Source organism: Ambystoma mexicanum, chromosome 3p (genome assembly GCF_040938575.1).
Source record: "Ambystoma mexicanum isolate Mex_15411 chromosome 3p, UKY_AmexF1_1, whole genome shotgun sequence".
Taxonomy (NCBI): domain Eukaryota; kingdom Metazoa; phylum Chordata; class Amphibia; order Caudata; family Ambystomatidae; genus Ambystoma; species Ambystoma mexicanum.
In genome coordinates this window covers 1,254,701,925-1,254,726,412 of record NC_090925.1, presented here as the reverse complement: position 1 = coordinate 1,254,726,412, position 24,488 = coordinate 1,254,701,925, and the positions used below count along the sequence as shown (strand labels likewise).

Sequence of the window (24,488 nt, the reverse complement as noted above, 5' to 3'; positions counted from 1 at the left end):
CCATCCTGCTCATCGTTTTTTTGCACAATGCCGATACAAAAGAGAGATTTGTCGCTATCAATGCACAAAGAAATTCGCTATGTTTGTGTTGTAATGGCCGCCATTCTTTCTGTCCTACTGCTCTATGTGGCTAATTCCAACAATTTACTCCATTCATAATAGCATTTACAGTTATGTCCAATTTACTCATTTTTGCTGGTTCGTGGCTTTCTCTATTACCCATATATATTTTGCATGACACAAACTGCGCATGCAAATGTAAATGATTCACATATGCAAAGAATATCTAGGTGACAGTCCCTGCATGAAGTACTGAGCAGGAAAATTGGTGACAAGCTGACAGCAGCAGTATGGAGCACTAGACTGGCTGGTGGAGCAGATAAGTTAAACAATGTGTGTGCCTGCATGATATGTATGTATATGTGTGTGCCCATATGTATGTGTGCCTGCATACATGCAAGGAGTTATCTAAGGGTATGTCGAGCCGTTATCTATGTGTAAGCATGTTAACATGTCCATGTGCCTGTGAATGCAATGTTTATGTTTGTTGAGGGATAGATAGGCAGTGCTTGTATTGGCTGGTGAGAAAGAGAGACAAGGGAGCTCATTACAAGGTTGCCGGTAGGCCTCGACAACCTCGGCTTACTGTTTCTGCTGCCTGATAACCCAGTAATACCAGGATATTACGGGCAGCGAAGGGATGGTAAGTTCCCATTCCTGTGGAGTCCCAGAGCACTTCATGGGAATGGGAACACTGAAGCACCGGCAGAGTTAACTACTGCCAGGTCGGGTCTGCCGGTAGTTCACAGCCCCTACTCACAGACTGAGTGACCCAGTCCGAAAAAGGTGCCGGTAACCGTTGTAACCGGCATTGTTACCAGCATTTTTTTCTGGACCGGGTCACTCGTAATGAGGGCCATGATATCAGAAGTGAGAATTTTGATGAGAACACTTTAAGGGCAATGCTGGCATATATTGGCACATGCAAAACGAAAAACTTTTCTTACACTGGCAATATTGACAGTCGCATTATTAGACCCATCCAGCATGACAATGGCCCTCATTAGGACTCCGGCGGAAAACCATGGTGCTATTAGCACCATGGTCGATGCCAGAGTCCGCCATGGCGGAATGGGGAATTACCACCCCATTCCAAGGTTGGCGGGGCGGTAATTCCCCATGCCACCATGGCCCTTCCCTATTCCCATTTTTGCCCCATAGGGCAAAATGGGAATGGGGAAGGCGGTAAGTACGGTATCACAAATTGCGGTACCGTACTTACCTCGAGAGTCCCTTTGCGGGCCCCTACTTTAACGGCGGTCTAGACCAGCCATTAAGGTCGGGTCCCGCAAAGGGACCTCGTAGTAAGGCGTTAAGGGTTTAACGGCGCCGACACCTTTTACGGCGCCGTTAACCCCTTAACGCCTGGGTCCTAATAAGGCCCAATGTGTACTTACAGTGGCAATACTGACATTATCGAGTATAGACAACTTAACTGCTTTCTTACAGTAGTAATACTGGCATATTTTGGCACAGCCAGAATGGAAAGATCTTATCACTTGTCAATATTGCCATTATTAGGCAATGCCAACATGCTTGTGTTCTTGCAGTGGCAATGCTGGCATCTATTGTGTGGCATATGATGAAAATGTATTGAAAAATGCTCCTGTGTGCTGTTGGTGACCTGGTATCTACTGGATTTTTTCATGTGTTAATATACCATACCAATTGTAAATTGTACAGCTTTTTGCCCAAGATTTAACCAAAGGTTTGCTGTAATATGCATCATTGAAACCCATTATTTACAAAAACATATTGTGGGGGACACCCTCTCTTGTCTGCTTTCAGTTTGTTCAGGCTACCGTGCTAGGGTCGGTCACTTGTTATGTTATGTCATATGCCAATTGTATAGCACCTACTGCCATTGGTATGGACTCAAAGCGCTGTTAGTTGAACGCCCTTTGGAAGACTGTAGTCCGATATGTAGGAGGTGAAGAAAGGATCTCTAAAATGTGTGTGTGGATTTTTAGCTGGTACAAAGGTGGGTAGGGGTGGCTAGGTCGCTGGCAGCATCCCATAGTTATCCGTTGAGAGAATGGGTAATGTGACAGATTGTCAGGTGAGTGGGATAGTCAGAAGGATCAGATTATGTGAACTGCTGCTTTGAATTTTGCATGGGTCTCAGCAGTGTTCTATAGCATTAGATGGTGGATGTTTTCTGTGTGTGTGATTGTGTAGAGTGTATTGATAGTGGTTCAAGTGAGTGGGCTCAATTTATGTGGGAATGGATATATTTTGGTGGGGAGGTGTGCTTGCCGTACCAGAGAAGAGAGACTGTTACCTGTTTGGAGAAGATCTTGAGCTTATCCTAAATGCTTCACTGGGTTACCTTCAGTGGGGATGGTGATGTGTTCCCCCTTGTCGACTCCTTAGGTGCCCCGGAATTCTCTATGAGGGGTGAGAAATAATTATTCCAGGAGGTGGGCTGAGTTTGTCAGGCTGATGAAGGGAAGAACCAGGTTTTTTAGAGCCTTCCTGAAGGCAAGTTGATCTTTGATGCAACGGATGGATAAATGGATCGAGTTCCAGATGGTGGGTACTTGGACAGAGAAGGATGACCCTCTATTCTTGTCGATTTTGTTACTTGCATGTCGAGGAGAAGTGCTGCACCTGATCTGAGAGTTCTGTTAGGCCTGTAATGTGCAAGTTTGTGCTGCAGGTATTCCTGTCTTGTGTTGTTGAGAGCACAGTGGGTGATGCACATTGCCTTGAAGGTGGATTGTCACCCGATTGGGAGCCAGTGAAGGACACAGAGTGCTGGTAATATGTGTCCTCTAAAGCCTAGAGCTAGGAGGAGTCTAGTGGCTGTGTTTTGTACCCATTGGAGTTTCGTTAGTTGTGTTGCAGTGGCTCCCAGGTAAAGTATGGTACTATAGTCTAAGAGTGAAAGGATGATAACTGTGATCGCAGCGACTCTGTGATGGAATGTTAGATGGGGAAAATCACTTCTGCTGATTGGTGGGAGATATTTACATCCCTCCACTTAAAAAAATATTTACTGCCCATCACTGACATGTCCAAATATAGACGATAGAACGGTCCCGTTTTGTTACTGCAACTGAATTCAAACCCTGGAAGCGCGCTCTCTGGAAAGGGACAGGGAGCATGCTCCCAGGGTGTCTATTTCTTGGGTCAGCCCCTCCCACTGACTCCACTCCTAGTCCTGCCATACTGTGTGCATGTGCAGCAGGGGGCATGGTAGGATGGGATAATCACAAACATGTATGTCCCATCCCATACCAGCTTTTACTTCCCTCCCTTTTAACATTGGTGTCACAATGCTGTCCTGTGAGCATAGACATATTTACAAGAAGGCCTACTAGGCCCAGGTCTACGGTGGCAGATTGCCAGAGGAGCAGAAATTTATTGCAGTTTATTTTCAATTTACTGGTTGTCATTTTGGTAAATATGAAGCCAGTTTTGTTTCTTTGAGTCTGACTGATCCACAACACTGCGAGTAATTTGGAGCTGTTACCAGTTATTCCACTCTGGCAGCTAAAGTCTACAGTGGTCAAACTTTTAAATATGCTTTATATTGGCAAAAGCTTTATTGTTACGGTGACATTTGTTTAACAAGAAAAAAGGAAACACATACCAAACCCAGTGTGCTTTAGGTATTTAGTGATTGACATATCATTCTCACAGACATATATCAATGATATAAAGCTCTTTGGTCATTCTTATCTTCCCAAAATAGTTTTTAATATGCAAATCAGCCAAAAGCTCATTGGTTTTACAGGCGCTCCTTCACATTAGCTTTGGAGTTCTTTCTAATCAAGACACACATACTGTGTTAAGCGATCACTTTTATATTCAAATGCACGACATGCATTTTTTAAACCATTGCAAAAATGAGGGTTATTAACCGCATGCTTATGCTTAAATCAAGCACAAAGTTCCCACAGGTGGCACTAAAATGATGTTCAGAAGCAAGCACTTATTTCCTTTCTTGCCCCACATTTCAGAGGTCTCTGGCCGCCCAAAAGGTGCACGCATGCAATAGATCATAGAAAAATTAAATCGGGAGAAGAGTAAATCTGAATGTGCGAGTGCATCAAGAAACCTGTGAAAGGATACCCAAAGCCATAGAAGGGTGAGAACAAAAACTGTGTACCAAAGGTACACACACTTTCACAGCTGTAAAGGTGTCCCATAAAGATATCCATTCAACCATCTTTACAGAAGCTACTCAGTGCTAAGCAGGCAAAGGGCATCCCTGATGGGTTTATCATGTGGCTTTGATGACATTCTGCTGAACGCTCAGTACTACTAGCAGAACCAACTGCAAAGTATGTCACACAATGCATGCTTATACATGAACTATTTTTCAAATAGAAGGTATCACTTTTACTGTGATACCGTACTTCAAACGACAGCAGGACACCTATATCTATACCCACACATCTCCAAACGTTCCTATGTATTGTACAGTGCAACCTACAGAGTTAAACATTTTTGCAAGACCCATAGCTTGCATTGTGCAGCTACAAGGAATGTTGTTACTTCACACACATGAATGTTCATTACTCACTGTGACAATGCACAGACAAAGATTCCAAGAACCTTCTGCAACTGTCTTTACTCTAGTGAGGTGCTTATGCCCCGGCAGAGTTGACAAATTTCACTTCTGATTTTTCCATATTTTAATGGCATTTCAGCCAAAACCGATTGGAGGTACATCGGCTACAGCAGGTAACATGCCTTATTTCCATTTTGCCCCCTGCTAAAACCAGAGCTGTAACCTGAGAAAGGGGTTGAGTTATTTTTATTTAATATTTTGATTAGATGTGCCTGTACCACTTTCATGTATTTCGTATGTAAACTTTACCATTTGACAAAACCGGATGTAGACATTTAGTTATGTTGCATTAATATTACAGACCAGCCTAGGTGCTTCTCATAGAGTGACAGCAGGCAATTTGTGAGAGAAACCAGATATTATCATTGAAATCAAAATTACTCATTCCAAACTTCTCTCACTTGTGTCCAGTTGGCAGACAGTTTATGTTCTTATCACTTCCTCTGAAAGATTGTTTTTCGGACTGTTGGGATGGAAATGTGCCTATCCCACCCCCCTAGGCACTTCTAAATGCGGCGAACACCATATGAAGTGATGTAACATACAAGGGGGGAGCAATCAGCATTATCGGGCCGTATATAAAGGCCCCAAAGCACTCAATTATTATTATTATTAGACATAGACGCATGGCACTAGAAAAGCTTATAACCCTCAACTCAATTTTGTATTAGGCCCCGGAGGGAGAAGCTTCAAGCTCACGTTGGTCGTAAACGCAGTTCACTAGGCCCAAGTTCTTCATAAAATGATGGCTCCACACAAGCCCTGTTCCCACGGAAGTCCACTTCCCTCTCGTCCCTTCAGTGTTGCGAATATCTAGTATCTTTCACTGGAACGTACCCTGAGAGTGAGATAACACCAGGCTCTGTGCTGCGCCCATTCATCTCTACTAAACTAAACTGCCATTGGGCATCTAACCCCCCTGCCAGGCCAGAGCCAGCCCCACACCACTGACTCGACCGCTACAACTTTACATTCTCTGATCAGAGCATGACCCCGAGGACCCAATCCTCATTAAGTGTCCACGAGAGATCTAAGCATGTACGACTATATTTCTCCTCTACAGCAACACATGCCCCTTGTAAACCGAGGTACCAGGAAACATAAATTTAAGATCAAACCGCCAGGAGAAAAACTTTAGTGATGGAACTGCGGTATCAATGAAGCCTTGAATGTGTGGGTCGGTGTAACTGTATTTTATCGTCCCTGCTCCCTCGCAACATTTCCCATGACACCCAGGTGCCTCCCACAATGAGTTGATATTCTGTCATAGCATGTTAGATTAGATAGAAACATTGTTCAAAATGTCTGACCCGAACTTCAGCACGAAGATGAGCCCAGCTCACCCACGTGGAGCCTGATGGATGGAGAAGGAATAACCAATTGTTGCCTGGCATCCCCTATGGAGACGTCCCATGTATACGTCCCACCAATCAGGTTGCACCAATTTTGTACCATATGCCGTGATGATTCCTGACTTTTTAAGCTGATGTTTGTATCTGAACTGGTCAGAGCGCTCTCGAGCAGAAGAGTCATTTGCTCATATTTTTCATCCTGTATAATGAAACCTTGTTATCCTTGCAACGCTCTCTCCTGGCCTATTTCCCTAGCGGGTTCTCTTTACACTGGAGTGTGCGTAATTGGGGACATGCCTTCATTTGGTGACCCATGTGACGTGATTCCATAGCTCCCGTACTTGCAGCAGCATTCAGACGGCCTTTCTGCGAGAGCTTTGCCCACCTACAATGACCAGTCCCTAAAATGCATACGCAGCAGAAGTGGCCCTTTCAGGTGCCGTCTTTGCAGAATTCCAGCCTGCTTGTTGGAGCAGGGTGTGGCCTCAGGGAGAGGCCCAGGCCTGTTGTTGATTCCCCGTGAACGGCAGCTGTTGGAAGAACGTAGACATGTGAGTATAGCTTGCAGGGAATTACAATGTTTGGGTTGGGATATGGAGCAGTATGAAAGGGGGGACACACAGTGAATGGAAGTGAGAGTGTAGTTTGTTTTGTTGATTGTTGAAGGTTTTTGGGCCATTTTATTAATTTTATTTTTGGAATTATATTGAGGATAAAAGGGAAGGAAAAGGAACCTCCCCGAGTGAGGGGAGGAGGTGGCAACCACGGTGCACTGTGCCGACCAGTGCAGAAAAGAAATATAAGAAGAAAATTAGGAGCTCTGTATAATTAGAGGGCTAAGGAAAAGTAGTGGATGTTGTTTTAGTTTGTTATTTTAGTTTGTTTCTTTCAGAGTATTTTTTCAAGTACAGAGGAGGCTCAGGAGGGGTGTGTATGGTGTGAATGGAGAAGTGAGTAGGAAAAACGTGTAAGGAATGAATGGGGATGCTCTAAGGGAAAAGCAGTCATATTGATATTTTTGTCATAGAGACTCTTCAACAGTGGTGACTGATTATACGGAAACAATTATAAGATACATGTTTCAAGAAGTATTGGATGACTTGTGGTTTGCAGGCTGGTGGGGAGAAAACTGCATGAACATATTGTTGACACACACTTTTTGACAGACCGCAGCCATGGGGATAGACACACCCCTAGATCACATATGTAAGGCCCTGCCCCTGTACTGCGACAAAATCAAGAAGTGGCATAACTGATGGGTGACAGAGACTAAGGGAGAATGAATGTCCGAGAGGGGTCTTTTGACAGATGCGCATTAGACCATATGTCCACATACTTGAAGGCAAGGTATAAGGGGAGACCATTACAGAATAGAAGGGAGATATTGGACCTCTGGAGAATGTTCCAGGAAATAGAGGTACCTGAGGGAAATGGAGTGACACCTGACAATAGTAAGAAAATGAGCACGGAAGAAGTTGTGATGAACGGGGAAACTCAGAAGGGGATTTACCAGCTTGCCTCGTAGCCAGCAGAGGGGTATATTAACCCTAAGTATGTGTCGGGGACACAATAGCTGCAGGGCCAAGTACAGCTCCACCTCCACCGTATATTGCACCCCCGAGGTATCCACACACACAGGGGTGAGCACAACGGATCTCGAAGTGGCATTGGCAACTACACACACAGAATTAGCTAGACTAAGAGCAGCGTGCGAAACAGCAAGGGCTGCAGAGGTCCCAATGTTGCCCCGAGGGACGCCACCACAGCCACCTAGGGACGAATGGAAATTGGGTGACTTCTTGTTCAGGATTGACAGTGCACCCATACGGGCAGTTTATGTGGAGCGAGAAGGAGAAACAGACAGCGTGGGGTATGAGAACGTGGGGTCCCGACGAGGGGATGACGAGTGGTGGAGTGATGTCGATGATACTGAAGAGGACACTGAGGGTGGGGCTGAACAAGCTCCCACAACCACACCCAGAGCAGAAAGTCTATGGAACTGAAGGTTATGGGAAAGGTTTGGAAGGATCGCATTGGCAAAGAAAAAGGGAAGTGTTATGTAAAATGGGAACACAAAGACCAAATTACAGATGCCACTAATATATAAACGTGCAGGGATGCCCACTCTGTCCCCTGGGCACAGATGGATAAGAACAATCTCCTCAAGGGCCTCCCACCGCTCACAGTGGGCGCGGAAAAATTGATCTATGCCTTCAAAAGACATACTACAGGGGTGCCCCTCACAATAGGGGATATTAAGAGTCTGCAAGTGGCGGTGGTGGGAGACCAGGCAGAGACAGTGTGGCCCAAATCAGGGTACCCGGGAGTAACACTGAGAAACAATGCCCATGATGGGGCATCCTTTAACAGGATTAGAGCACGGGTGTGGGATGCACTGCGACGCACATTCCCGGATACCCCTGATTTACAATCCATAATGCAATGCACTATGGGGGATGAGGAAGACGCTGCGCAGTAGTTTCTTAGGGTTCAAGTGATGTGCAGAGTGGAAACGGGCAGCGCCTGTGATCAATCAACGTCCTTATTTTATTTAATCATAAAAAGGGGATTTCCCAAGGAAGAGCAGAAGGCCCTCGACAAGATAGCAGGGGTGGAGGTAAAGGGATGGTCCGAGAGTCAAAGCATTATAGTGCACCATTGTAGACAGATAAAAGAGCAAGAAAAGGAAACGATACAGAGGCAGCAGGCGGAGGAAGCATAGCTAGTCCAAAATAAACTAGTGAAAGTAGCAGCAGTAACAGCAGCTCCACCCGAGTACAGGCAGGGGGAAAATGGTGTGCCTCTGTCCCAACACAGGCAAGGATGGCAGGGGTATGGGCAGACAATGGACAAGGACAGCGGGGAGGGAACCAGCACTTTTCAGGACCGCAGTGGCAAGGGGGGCCACCACAAGGACGAGGTGGATTCTGAGGCCAGAGGGGAGGGGGTTTCAGTGGACAAGGACCCAGAGGGGGTGGGCAGGGGCAGTGTTGGTCATGTTGGAGGTGGGGGCACTTTTCTAGGGAATGTCGCAGCAGGCCTGGGGGAACAATAGCTACAACCAGCAACCAGATGGATGCCCAAACCCAGTGAGCCCCCAAGGGCCCGTTCAGGGGATGCCAATTATACCATATGAAATTCATCAGGCTTACACTCAGTTGCCTCTCCAAATATCGGGCCATACAACCCACCACTGCAAAAGCAGATAGTACAGCCACATCAATCCCGCCCCAGCCCGCAGGTGGCGGGAAACAGACACCCTTTTGCAATTGCACCCAACGGAGCAGCAGCAGCTTATCAAGGAGCCACAGTGGTAGGAGGAAGCCCCTTCTCATTCCCAGGTACAGACACCTATACCGACCAGGACATCCCACAGAGAGTGTGCCATACTGTCAATGACCTTACATCCAGAAGAGGAACCACTGGTGGGGGCAGAGATAGGAAATAAGCAATGCATCTTTATGGTGGACTCAGGAGCGTAGAAGTCATGCATAAGTGAAGGTAACTTCCTGCTATCAGGCAAAACGCTCAACATGCAAGGATTCTCTGGGGCTGTACTAACGGTTCCATATACAAAAGATTTAGACGTCAAGATACGAGGGAAGGTTGTACGAGCATCCCTCCTCTATTCCGAGAGCTCCCCTGTCAACCTGCTGGCAAACTGTACATGACAATATCATTCACGGACGGGGGGATTGTCTGTGCCACCCCTGGCATGTGCTCCCTCCGAGCAATGCTAGTTATGCATGCTGTGGATAGTGAGATGGTTGTGAGGGGATACCGGTCAACCCAGAATGTTTGTTTATGGTATCAGAGTGCTTGCCCAAGCTGTCCCTCAGATAACCAGGAAAGAATGCAGAGTACCGGAAGATTTTATCTTCTGACCTGTGGCGCTCCCCGAAGTGGCTGCTGGCACAATCTTGTCCCTAGATCTGGAAGGGTGACTTGTGTCAGCTAAAATAATTGTAGTGCTAGGAACTGACCCCCATGGATGCCAATGGCGCACAGTGCTGTGCATTGACCTTAATGTACCCCTAGGGGAACTGACAGGTGAGGATCTGTTTGACGATGATAACAAAGATGGGGAAATAATACTTGAGATCTGTATACCTTGTGACATAATGAACAGGAAAGTGCAGAGCCCCCTCTTGGCTATTTTCAGCGGTCCACCCTCTTTCTGTGAAAATGATTTGCAGTATGTCCCACCACTTTTGTGGACAACAGACCCCCATGATGTAGGCATTTTAAAGGAAGTGACACCAGTAAAGATAACACTTAAGCAAGGATCAATACTTCCAAGGGTCAAACAATACCCCCTGTCCAGATAAGCTGAAGAGGGAATACCTGAAACATTACAGGCCTTGCTGAAGCAATGGATCATAGTGCCTTCCACCTCACCGTGCAATACGGTGATCTACCCCATCAAAAAAGCCACAGGGGGCAGTTGGAGGATGATGCAGGACTGCATCCCTAAACGACATTGTACAGAAAGAGTTTCCACTCATCCCTAACCTGGGATCCATCTTGTGCAGCATTCCAAAACAGGCAACACATTTTACAGTAGTGTACTTGAAGAATGCATTCTTCTCAGTGCCACTTGACCCAGACTCACAGTATCTTACAGTATTTACCCTGTGAGGAAGGAGATACGAACACCGTCGCTTACCCCATGGGTACTGTGAAAGCCCTAGCATTTTCAATAGAATACTGCATATAGATCTAGGCAAGATCCAAGTACCCAGCATGATCATTCAATATGTAGATGTCCTACTGGTCTGTAGCGACAGTGAGCAAAGCTGTCGAAAGGCCTCCATCACACTACTGCAGTTGTTAGCAAACAAAGGGTATAAAGTAGACATGAAAACGCTCTAATACTGTTTAGAGGAGGTGCTCTGTTTAGGGCAACTTATCTCCAAAGATGTTAAGAAAATAATTCCAGACAGGGCAGCAGCAGCGCAGGCCACTCCCAAGCCAGTGACAGTCAATGGTATGCAGAAGTGGATTCTCGACTACGCAGCATACACAAGTCCACTTCTACAGGGCCTCAAGGAGGCAGAAAAAGTGGGTAGCCCAATTCAGTGGACAGCAGAAATGATAACTAGTTTAAATGACCTGAAGGAAGTGATTTCAACTGCACCTGTCATAGCCACCCTTGACTACACACAAGAATTCTTCCTTTTCTCCCATTCAAATGGCATCCTCATGACCGCAGTACTTACACAGAAGAGTTCTATGGGTCACAAGACCCTGGCCTATTACAGAGGCACACTCGATTCTGTCAGGCAGGGCACATTTGCTTGAGAACAGGCCCTCGCTGCCTCGCCCTTCCCCACTGAAAGGAGTTCCATGATTTTCATGGGGTGCTCAGTGACGTTATACGTCGAGCACTCATTGTTCGCGATATTAGAGCGATCCAAATCCACCTATACCACACAAAGAGCGTCAGCATATAAAATAATACTATCCAGCCCACACATCCACTAAATACGTGCAGAGCAGTAAATCCCACCACATTTCTTACTGAGCCCTGCACAGCTGAAGATATGCAACAGCATGATTGTGCATCCTACGAAGGGGAAGGTGATGATATCCCTAAGGCAAAGAACAGTGCATTAGAAGAGGGAGATATCCTCTTTGTTGATGGGTCAGCATTAATTGAACAGGACACAGGTGAGAAGCATGTCAGCGCAGGGGTGGTGCGCTTGGAGAAGGGTGAGTATGAGACACTAGTGAGGAAAAGGTTACCTAGTAATTTCTCTACCCAAGCAGCAGAACATGTAACACTGATAGAGCCTTACAAGCATCTAGAGGATGCTATGTGACCATTTATTCAGACTCTGCTCACGTCACCACCGCAGTGCATGCAGGTCTGTCTCACTGGAGAAGGAGAGGGTTCAGAAGAGCAGATGGTTCCCCTGTGCAACACGCCGCTCTGCTCAAATTATTGATTTCTGCACTCGCAGAGCATTCAGTTGTGGCAATTGTTAAGTGCACAGTGCACACCTATAACACAGTCGAAATATCATTGGGAAACGCGGACACGGCAGCCAAAATGGCAGCGTACCTGCCATTACCAACGACAGCACAATATGTTATGATCCCTGACCACCACAGTGCCACCCACCATGGAATACACAGCGCTCCCTATAGCACTGATAATTGAATTACAGCGCAGGGCCCCTGCAGAAGAACATGAGTTATGGCATAAGGGTGTGTGCGTCTAGTCACCCACGGATCTCCTGTGGAGACAACAAGCCACAGGCAAAGTAGTGATGCCAGTAGAGTTACTATATACAACATTTGAACAGTTACATTTTCCATTACACAGTTCACAGAAAAACATTGCAGCAGATATTCAGGAGGATTGGTTTATACCAAATCTAAAGGAGCATCTAAGAAAAATTGTGGTCCAATGCATAATGGCCAGGTATTCAGCAATGGAATGACACTGAGAACTCTAAGGGGGACTCTCTCCCTTCCCGTGGACTCCTTCCATGAGCTGCACATTGACTATGCAGACATGGGAGAAAGATGTAATGGGGGAAGATACTTGATTGTGGTGGTATGTCCATTTTCCCGGTGGGTTGAAGCTGGCCCATGTGCCCTCCCCGACACCCAGTGTGCAGCAAAATTTCTTATCAGAGAGGTCTTTCCCCGATGGGGAGTGTGTGATGTCCTATGATCAGACAACGGGACACATTTATTCAACAAGCTTTTCAAAGAAGTAACCACACTATTGGGGATAAGAGTAGACTTTCGAAATAATGCAACACGCTGAAAAAGAACTGGGTATACTCTTTACCCCTGGCATTCTTCCAGATGTGCACACAGTCCAGCAAGGAACACCACTTGTCTCCCCATGAAAATAGTAACTGGCAGACGCATGCAAACACCCCTATGGCCAGTGAGGAGGGTGTCAGATGCACACAAGACAGCCACAATTCTCGGTGAAGAATTCAAACAATAACTGACCCAGCTCACCCATGCACGTCGAAACAAATATTTCCCCACCTCGCACATAAGGCAGAAAAACTACAACCCCATTAGAAGACACCACCCCAGCACAACCTCTGATGCCCAGCGAGTGGATATATGACCGTAGTTTCATCCAAAAATGGAGCGCCCCCAGGTTCCATGGACCATATGAAGTGGTGTATTCCTCCCTGCTTGCAGTAAAAGTGAAGGGGCTGAGATATTGGATACACCTTTCAGATATTCAAAAGGCACCACAGGACACTGCACCAGGTGCTCAGACAGACAACAACAACACTACCCCAGTAGCTCTGTGCCTACTATATTTGTGCATGTGAAAGTTACCACAGTACATGCATTGCTGCTAAGGAACACAAGCTACAGAAACTACACATTTCTCTCTCTCTCTCTCTCTCTCTCTCTCTCTCTCTGGCCTGCCTTACCCTCGCCAATTTTTCCAATGTATGCAGGCTCAACACTACCTCAACTCAGTAGCTCTGTGCCTACTATATTTGTGCATGTGAAGGTTACCACAGTACATGCATTGCTGCTAAGGAACACAAGCTACAGAAACTACACATTTCTCTCTCTCTCTCTCTGGCCTGCCTTACCCTCACCGATTTTTCCAATGTATGCAGGCTCACACTACCTCAACTCAGTAGCTATGTGCCTACTATATTTGTGCATGTGAAAGTTACCACAGTACATGCATTGCTGCTAAGGAACACGAGCTACAGAAACTACACATTTCTCTCTCTCTCTCTCCGGCCTGCTTTACCCTCACCGATTTTTCCAATGTATGCAGGCTCAACGATGATGGAGATGGCACCATTACAAAATTCTTTAAATGTAGATAGCAGTAGGTGTAGAATTAGTTTTAATAGAGCTTATAGCTATGAATGCAGAATTAATTTCACCGCTATTCTATTTCCAATTTTGATGTGTGCGCTAGGGATCTATTGGGGGATATCTTTTATCTGGACAGGCCATCTAAAAGAAAAGCGCGGTGCGCAAATGTACTTGGGACAGGTAGAAATGGACCTGGAATGGGAGCACACCCCTTAATCTCACAAGCTTGCACCGGAATAAAACAATTGCTTCAAGGACTAATGTAACCACAACCCCTTTCAGTGTCCCAAGTTCCACTCTCTTAGATTCTATGCATGATAGAATTGACCCTAACCCCATCCCCAACATGATTGTAACACTGAATGTGAGTACGCCAGCTGAGGATTTGGTAGCCCTGGCGGCTGTCGCAGAACATAATAACAGTGTTTTCCATAGTAGCAGCTCCCTACCCACAATAAGGAACAATACAATGCATAACAATACAAAAGAAAATTTAGCCATGAGGAAAAAGTTTATGTTACGCAGTGATAGGAGAAAACGCAAACACGCCAACATAAATATGATACTTATCATGTGTTAGGATTTGATGAAGTGGAAGAGCTTTGTCATCCTGAGCACTCAAATAGCTGGTAGTCCGACATGAGTGATATATGATTGGTTATTTATAACGCGTTTAATACCCAGAGGCTTCTAAGCGCAGACCTGGGGATCGAACCTGTGTTGCTCTGTGTCGTCTTGTTTTCAAGGCGAGCACGTTGCCCCTGAGCTATCCTCACGAGACAATAGGAAGGTGAACGACTAATGGGAGTTGCTACATTTGTGCCTTAATACTGCACACATCTGGGGCACCCAAGGTCTTAATTCCACAAGAGGTACAAGAAAACACAATGGGGCTCATTATGAATTCGGCAGTAACCATGCCGGTATTACCGGCGGGTTGCCACCATACCCATAAATATTTACCAGTGCCGGATTTGCAGGAAACACTGGGGTATTACAACCCCAGTGGTCTGGAAAGTCAGGCGCCGGTAAATTGTAAGTCCCCCCCCCAAGATATGACAACAACGAGTGGCAAGAAGCAATGTATTTGTGCAGGGCAGAAAGACTGTTGGGGGGAACTGAAGAAATACCAGCACTCATAGCACAGGCCTGCAATCAAACATGGGCAGAACATATCACAAAACTGACATGGGTCACAGCCGTTGAAAGGCCCATAAAAATACGCCCGCCAGAATCATACGAATTGTGTTTTTTCAACGATGGGACAACTGCAGTTGAGTCCAATGCAAGATGTAATAGAACTGTCATCTCACTGATCTCATGAAAGGTACAGCTGCACTAATGGACTATTACTGAATCTGCAGACGAGCATACCTGCACCTCCCACCTTCTTGGAGGTGCTATTGTGCGCTAGCTACATTGAATTCAGCCATACTAGTGGTGCCAGAAGAGCATCTAAAGGGGGGTGCCCTGCTCGAAGATCCTACCGCACTCCCCACCAAAGAGCGTTGACACACCGAACAACCACCAACTGTCTACACTCCCCGGAAGCGGAATACTATGATCAGCTGCGCAGACAGAGAAGATCGTCCAATTACATATCCAATGAATTGTCTGACCTGCTTGCACAAATACCTGAAGAATATAAACTCTACAACTCAGCAGAGACATTTTTCGCATCCCTAGTGCCCAGCATCCAAACAAGGGCCATGCCAAATGGCTCCAGATCGTTCGATGGGAACTGATCCAGCTTGCAAACGAAACAGAAATGGGGTTTAACATTATAAAAGTAGAACTAAGAGCCTTAAGACTAATGATAATGCAAAACAGATATGTCCACGACCTCCTAACAGCCCTGGAGGGTGGTGATTGAAAAAGGATCGGGAGTTCATGTTGCACGTTTGTACCTTCTGAAGATGTGGAAATGGGACACTGTCACATGTTATTGCTGCAGTACATGAGCTTGGGGTGAAGATGAAAAAGGAGGCTGGGGTCAAGGAAGATGACTGGTTCACAATGGCTTTCAGCTGGGTCTCATCATGGCTTGGAACACTGATCAAAATGCTGGCCCTCATCTTCGTGTTTATCCTGGTGATCTTTTGCATGTGCCAATTGGGTCTCCGGTGTTGTGCCAAAGCAGTACCTAGTAGTGCAATGAGGATGGTGACAATTGGGAAGGCTAAAGGTAAGGTACCTTGTGATATAAGGGAATTAGAGATTCAATCTGAACTAGATGAAAGCACCACTTACCGCATGAATCTGCTCCCTCCCTCTGGGTGACGCAGTTGACAACCTGTACCATACAACCATTGTCCCTCCCCTGATCTCAAAAACTACAAAGAAGTATGGGTAGATTTAGCGTGGGACGGGGGATGCACATATATGACTTGCACACCCGAACAGTAGGCGATACACAGAGAAAGTTTACAACATGTGTTTAGGCCCTGGATGCCTATAAAAGGAACACCAGCCTGGGACAAAGCCGAAAGGCACGCAAATGAATGAACGTATGGGAGGGGAATTTGTAACTGTAGGAGTAACGAAAGGGGGGAATGTTGGGATGGAAATTAGCCTATCTCACCCCCCAGGTGCTTCCAAATACAGTGAACACCATAAGAAGTGATATAACATACAAGGGGGAGCAATTATTCAGCATTATTACAGATATATATATATATATATATATATATTTATACAGATATAAATCAGCATTATTGGACCATATATATAGATCCCGCAGCGCTTAGACATAGACGCATGGCACTATAAAAGCTTATAACCCTTGACTCCATTTTGTATTAAGCCCCGAAGGGAGAAGCTGCAAGCTCACGTTGGTCGTCAACGCAGTTCACTAGGCCCAAGTTCTTCATAACATGATGGCTCCACACAAGCCCTGTTCCCACGGAAGTCCACTTCCCTTTGTCCCTTCAGTGTTGCGAATATCTAGTATCTTTCACTAGAATGTACCCTGAGCGTGACACAACACCAGGCTCTGTGCTGTGTCCATTCATCTCCACTAAACTGCCATTGGGCCTCTAACCCCCACCCAGCCAGGCTGGAGCCAGCCCCACACCACTGACTCAACCCCTACACCTTTGCATTCTCTGATCAAAGCACGACCCCCAGGTCCCAATCCTCATTAAGTGTCCACGAGAGATCTAAGCATGTACGACTATATTTCTCCTCTACAGCAACACATGCCCCTTCTAACCCAAGGAACCAGGAAACATAAATGTAAGATCAAACCGCCAGGAGAAAACCTTGAGTGATGGAACTGCGGTATCAATGAAGCCTTGAATGTGTGGGTCGGTGTAACTGTATTTTATCCTCCCTGCTCCCTGCCATCATTTCCCATGCCGCCAGGTGCCTGCCACAATGAGTTAATATTCTGTCATAGCATGTTACTTTAGATAGAAACATTGTTCTAAATGTGTGACCCAAACTCCACTGTGAAGATGAGCCCAGCTGACCCATGTTGAGCCTGATGGACGGAGAAGGACTAACCAATTGTAGCCTGGCATCCCCTATGGAGCAGGCCCATGTATAGGGTCCCACCAATCAGTTGGCACCAATTTTGGTACCATATGCTGTACGATTCATGGATTTTTAAGCTGATGTTTGTATCTGAACTGGTCGGAGCACTCTCAAGCAGCAGAGTCCTTTGCTGATATTTGTATCCTGTATAATTGAACCTTGTTATCCTTGCAACGCTCTCTCCCGGCCTATTTACCTAGTGGGCGGTCTTTACTCTGGAGTGTGCATAATTGGGGACATGCCTTCAGGACTTAACCGAAAGTAGACAATTAGCCGTAACAATTACCTCTAGTGCATTCAACTGTAGAGCACACTGCCCTCTCCAAATCTTGGGCAGCAAAGATCTGAAAACACTCTTTCAAATAACATAACATAGAAGATGATAGACTTGAACTAATAGAGAAGAAGCAATAACTTTCTGATCCCTCAAACCTTAAAAACATCCTTATAATGTTATGGAGACAAAATGTGGCATAAGGGGTGTAGTTTGGACAACGCGGTGGGTGGGCACAGGAGCCCGGTGCAGAGGAGCAGCAATCAGCTGACCTGGAAAACAGGCTTATATCAGTGATTTCGGCCTAGTGTTCCAGGATGCTGACTGACTGTCACCCTTGCACTGGGGGCTAATTGGGTGACTTCTTGTTCAGGATTGACAGTGCACCCATACGGGCAGTTTATGTGGAGCGAGAAGGAGAAACAGACAGCGTGGGGTATGAGAACGTGGGGTCCCGACGAGGGGATGACGAGTGGTGGAGTGATGTCGATGATACTGAAGAGGACACTGAGGGTGGGGCTGAACAAGCTCCCACAACCACACCCAGAGCAGAAAGTCTATGGAACTGAAGGTTATGGGAAAGGTTTGGAAGGATCGCATTGGCAAAGAAAAAGGGAAGTGTTATGTAAAATGGGAACACAAAGACCAAATTACAGATGCCACTAATATATAAACGTGCAGGGATGCCCCATTCTGTCCCCTGGGCACAGATGGATAAGAACAATCTCCTCAAGGGCCTCCCACCGCTCACAGTGGGCGCGGAAAAATTGATCTATGCCTTCAAAAGACATACTACAGGGGTGCCCCTCACAATAGGGGATATTAAGAGTCTGCAAGTGGCGGTGGTGGGAGACCAGGCAGAGACAGTGTGGCCCAAATCAGGGTACCCGGGAGTAACACTGAGAAACAATGCCCATGATGGGGCATCCTTTAACAGGATTAGAGCACGGGTGTGGGATGCACTGCGACGCACATTCCCGGATACCCCTGATTTACAATCCATAATGCAATGCACTATGGGGGATGAGGAAGACGCTGCGCAGTAGTTTCTTAGGGTTCAAGTGATGTGCAGAGTGGAAACGGGCAGCGCCTGTGATCAATCAACGTCCTTATTTTATTTTATCATAAAAAGGGGATTTCCCAAGGAAGAGCAGAAGGCCCTCGACAAGATAGCAGGGGTGGAGGTAAAGGGATGGTCCGAGAGTCAAAGCATTATAGTGCACCATTGTAGACAGATAAAAGAGCAAGAAAAGGAAACGATACAGAGGCAGCAGGCGGAGGAAGCATAACTAGTCCAAAATAAACTAGTGAAAGTAGCAGCAGTAACAGCAGCTCCACCCGAGTACAGGCAGGGGGAAAATGGTGTGCCTCTGTCCCAACACAGGCAAGGATGGCAGGGGTATGGGCAGACAATGGACAAGGACAGCGGGGAGGGAACCAGCACTTTTCAGGGCCGCAGTGGCAAGGGGGGCCACCACAAGGACGAGGTGGATTCTGAGGCCAGAGGGGAGGGGGTTTCAGTGGACAAGGACCCAGAGGGGGTGGGCAGGGGCAGTGTTGGTCATGTTGGAGGTGGGGGCACTTTTCTAGGGAATGTCGCAGCAGGCCTGGGGGAACAATAGCTACAACCAGCAACCAGATGGATGCCCAAACCCAGTGAGCCCCCAAGGGCCCGTTCAGGGGATGCCAATTATACCATATGAAATTCATCAGGCTTACACTCAGTTGCCTCTCCAAATATCGGGCCATACAACCCACCACTGCAAAAGCAGATAGTACAGCCACATCAATCCCGCCCCAGCCCGCAGGTGGCGGGAAACAGACACCCTTTTGCAACTGCACCCAACGGACCAGCAGCAGCTTATCAAGGAGCCACAGTGGTAGGAGGAAGCCCCTTCTCATTCCCAGGTACAGACACCTATACCGACCAGGACATCCCACAGAGAGTGTCCCATACTGTCAATGACCTTACATCCAGAAGAGGAACCACTGGTGGGGGCAGAGATAGGAAATAAGCAATGCATCTTTATGGTGGACTCAGGAGCGTAGAAGTCATGCATAAGTGAAGGTAACTTCCTGCTATCAGGCAAAACGCTCAACATGCAAGGATTCTCTGGGGCTGTACTAACGGTTCCATATACAAAAGATTTAGACGTCAAGATACGAGGGAAGGTTGTACGAGCATCCCTCCTCTATTCCGAGAGCTCCCCTGTCAACCTGCTGGCAAACTGTACATGACAATATCATTCACGGACGGGGGGATTGTCTGTGCCACCCCTGGCATGTGCTCCCTCCGAGCAATGCTAGTTATGCATGCTGTGGATAGTGAGATGGTTGTGAGGGGATACCGGTCAACCCAGAATGTTTGTTTATGGTATCAGAGTGCTTGCCCAAGCTGTCCCTCAGATAACCAGGAAAGAATGCAGAGTACCGGAAGATTTTATCTTCTGACCTGTGGCGCTCGCCGAAGTGGCTGCTGGCACAATCTTGTCCCTAGATCTGGAAGGGTGACTTGTGTCAGCTAAAATAATTGTAGTGCTAGGAACTGACCCCCATGGATGCCAATGGCGCACAGTGCTGTGCATTGACCTTAATGTACCCCTAGGGGAACTGACAGGTGAGGATCTGTTTGACGATGATAACAAAGATGGGGAAATAATACTTGAGATCTGTATACCTTGTGACATAATGAACAGGAAAGTGCAGAGCCCCCTCTTGGCTATTTTCAGCAGTCCACCCTCTTTCTGTGAAAATGATTTGCAGTATGTCCCACCACTTTTGTGGACAACAGACCCCCATGATGTAGGCATCTTAAAGGAAGTGACACCAGTAAAGATAACACTTAAGCAAGGATCAATACTTCCAAGGGTCAAACAATACCCCCTGTCCAGATAAGCTGAAGAGGGAATACCTGAAACATTACAGGCCTTGCTGAAGCAATGGATCATAGTGCCTTCCACCTCACCGTGCAATACGGTGATCTACCCCATCAAAAAAGCCACAGGGGGCAGTTGGAGGATGATGCAGGACTGCATCCCTAAACGACATTGTACAGAAAGAGTTTCCACTCATCCCTAACCTGGGATCCATCTTGTGCAGCATTCCAAAACAGGCAACACATTTTACAGTAGTGTACTTGAAGAATGCATTCTTCTCAGTGCCACTTGACCCAGACTCACAGTATCTTACAGTATTTACCCTGTGAGGAAGGAGATACGAACACCGTCGCTTACCCCATGGGTACTGTGAAAGCCCTAGCATTTTCAATAGAATACTGCATATAGATCTAGGCAAGATCCAAGTACCCAGCATGATCATTCAATATGTAGATGTCCTACTGGTCTGTAGCGACAGTGAGCAAAGCTGTCGAAAGGCCTCCATCACACTACTGCAGTTGTTAGCAAACAAAGGGTATAAAGTAGACATGAAAACGCTCTAATACTGTTTAGAGGAGGTGCTCTGTTTAGGGCAACTTATCTCCAAAGATGTTAAGAAAATAATTCCAGACAGGGCAGCAGCAGCGCAGGCCACTCCCAAACCAGTGACAGTCAATGGTATGCAGAAGTGGATTCTCGACTACGCAGCATACACAAGTCCACTTCTACAGGGCCTCAAGGAGGCAGAAAAAGTGGGTAGCCCAATTCAGTGGACAGCAGAAATGATAACTAGTTTAAATGACCTGAAGGAAGTGATTTCAACTGCACCTGTCATAGCCACCCTTGACTACACACAAGAATTCTTCCTTTTCTCCCATTCAAATGGCATCCTCATGACCGCAGTACTTACACAGAAGAGTTCTATGGGTCACAAGACCCTGGCCTATTACAGAGGCACACTCAATTCTGTCAGGCAGGGCACATTTGCTTGAGAACAGGCCCTCGCTGCCTCGCCCTTCCCCACTGAAAAGAGTTCCATGATTTTCATGGGGTGCTCAGTGACGTTATACGTCGAGCACTCATTGTTCGCGATATTAGAGCGATCCAAATCCACCTATACCACACAAAGAGCGTCAGCATATAAAATAATACTATCCAGCCCACACATCCACTAAATACGTGCAGAGCAGTAAATCCCACCACATTTCTTACTGAGCCCTGCACAGCTGAAGATATGCAACAGCATGATTGTGCATCCTACGAAGGGGAAGGTGATGATATCCCTAAGGCAAAGAACAGTGCATTAGAAGAGGGAGATATCCTCTTTGTTGATGGGTCAGCATTAATTGAACAGGACACAGGTGAGAAGCATGTCAGCGCAGGGGTGGTGCGCTTGGAGAAGGGTGAGTATGAGACACTAGTGAGGAAAAGGTTACCTAGTAATTTCTCTACCCAAGCAGCAGAACATGTAACACTGATAGAGCCTTACAAGCATCTAGAGGATGCTATGTGACCATTTATTCAGACTCTGCTCACGTCACCACCGCAGTGCATGCAGGTCTGTCTCACTGGAGAAGGAGAGGGTTCAGAAGAGCAGATGGTTCCCCTGTGCAACACGCCGCTCTGCTCAAATTATTAATTTCTGCACTCGCAGAGCATTCAGTTGTGGCAATTGTTAAGTGCACAGTGCACACCTATAACACAGTCAAAATATCATTGGGAAACGCGGACACGGCAGCCAAAATGGCAGCGTACCTGCCATTACCAACGACAGCACAATATGTTATGATCCCTGACCACCACAGTGCCACCCACCATGGAATACACAGCGCTCCCTATAGCACAGATAATTGAATTACAGCGCAGGGCCCCTGCAGAAGAACATGAGTTATGGCATAAGGGTGTGTGCGTCTAGTCACCCACGGATCTCCTGTGGAGACAACAAGCCACAGGCAAAGTAGTGATGCCAGTAGAGTTACTATATACAACATTTGAACAGTTACATTTTCCATTACACAGTTCACAGAAAAACATTGCAGTAGATATTCAGGAGGATTGGTTTATACCAAATCTAAAGGAGCATCTAAGAAAAATTGTGGTCCAATGCATAATGGCCAGGTATTCAGCAATGGAATGACACTGAGAACTCTAAGGGGGACTCTCTCCCTTCCCGTGGACTCCTTCCGTGAGCTGCACATTCACTATGCAGACATGGGAGAAAGATGTAATGGGGGAAGATACTTGATTGTGGTGGTATGTCCATTTTCCCGGTGGGTTGAAGCTGGCCCATGTGCCCTCCCCGACACCCAGTGTGCAGCAAAATTTCTTATCAGAGAGGTCTTTCCCCGATGGGGAGTGTGTGATGTCCTATGATCAGACAACGGGACACATTTATTCAACAAGCTTTTCAAAGAAGTAACCACACTATTGGGGATAAAACATTGTATGTGTTCCATTTACCACCCACAAGCAAACAGAATGGTGGAGAAAATAAACAGACTTCTTAAGAGTAGACTTTCGAAATAATGCAACACGCTGAAAAAGAACTGGGTATACTCTTTACCCCTGGCATTCTTCCAGATGTGCACACAGTCCAGCAAGGAACACCACTTGTCTCCCCATGAAAATAGTAACTGGCAGACGCATGCAAACACCCCTATGGCCAGTGAGGAGGGTGTCAGATGCACACAAGACAGCCACAATTCTCGGTGAAGAATTCAAACAATAACTGACCCAGCTCACCCATGCACGTCGAAACAAATATTTCCCCACCTCGCACATAAGGCAGAAAAACTACAACCCCATTAGAAGACACCACCCCAGCACAACCTCTGATGCCCAGCGAGTGGATATATGACCGTAGTTTCATCCAAAAATGGAGCGCCCCCAGGTTCCATGGACCATATGAAGTGGTGTATTCCTCCCTGCTTGCAGTAAAAGTGAAGGGGCTGAGATATTGGATACACCTTTCAGATATTCAAAAGGCACCACAGGACACTGCACCAGGTGCTCAGACAGACAACAACACTACCCCAGTAGCTCTGTGCCTACTATATTTGTGCATGTGAAAGTTACCACAGTACATGCATTGCTGCTAAGGAACACAAGCTACAGAAACTACACATTTCTCTCTCTCTCTCTCTCTCTCTCTGGCCTGCCTTACCCTCGCCAATTTTTCCAATGTATGCAGGCTCAACACTACCTCAACTCAGTAGCTCTGTGCCTACTATATTTGTGCATGTGAAAGTTACCACAGTACATGCATTGCTGCTAAGGAACACAAGCTACAGAAACTACACATTTCTCTCTCTCTCTCTCTGGCCTGCCTTACCCTCACCGATTTTTCCAATGTATGCAGGCTCACACTACCTCAACTCAGTAGCTATGTGCCTACTATATTTGTGCATGTGAAAGTTACCACAGTACATGCATTGCTGCTAAGGAACACGAGCTACAGAAACTACACATTTCTCTCTCTCTCTCTCCGGCCTGCTTTACCCTCACCGATTTTTCCAATGTATGCAGGCTCAACGATGATGGAGATGGCACCATTACAAAATTCTTTAAATGTAGATAGCAGTAGGTGTAGAATTAGTTTTAATAGAGCTTATAGCTATGAATGCAGAATTAATTTCACCGCTATTCTATTTCCAATTTTGATGTGTGCGCTAGGGATCTATTGGGGGATATCTTTTATCTGGACAGGCCATCTAAAAGAAAAGCGCGGTGCGCAAATGTACTTGGGACAGGTAGAAATGGACCTGGAATGGGAGCACACCCCTTAATCTCACAAGCTTGCACCGGAATAAAACAATTGCTTCAAGGACTAATGTAACCACAACCCCTTTCAGTGTCCCAAGTTCCACTCTCTTAGATTCTATGCATGATAGAATTGACCCTAACCCCATCCCCAACATGATTGTAACACTGAATGTGAGTACGCCAGCTGAGGATTTGGTAGCCCTGGCGGCTGTCGCAGAACATAATAACAG

General features: G+C 46.4%; 1 protein-coding gene across 1 annotated transcript in view; it reads right to left on the bottom strand.

The window, feature by feature from the left end:
• LOC138581421 (cytochrome P450 2D15-like) overlaps positions 1–24,488 on the bottom strand; it is a 398,392-nt gene that overhangs the window by 11,216 nt on the left and 362,688 nt on the right. The window lies entirely within an intron of this gene.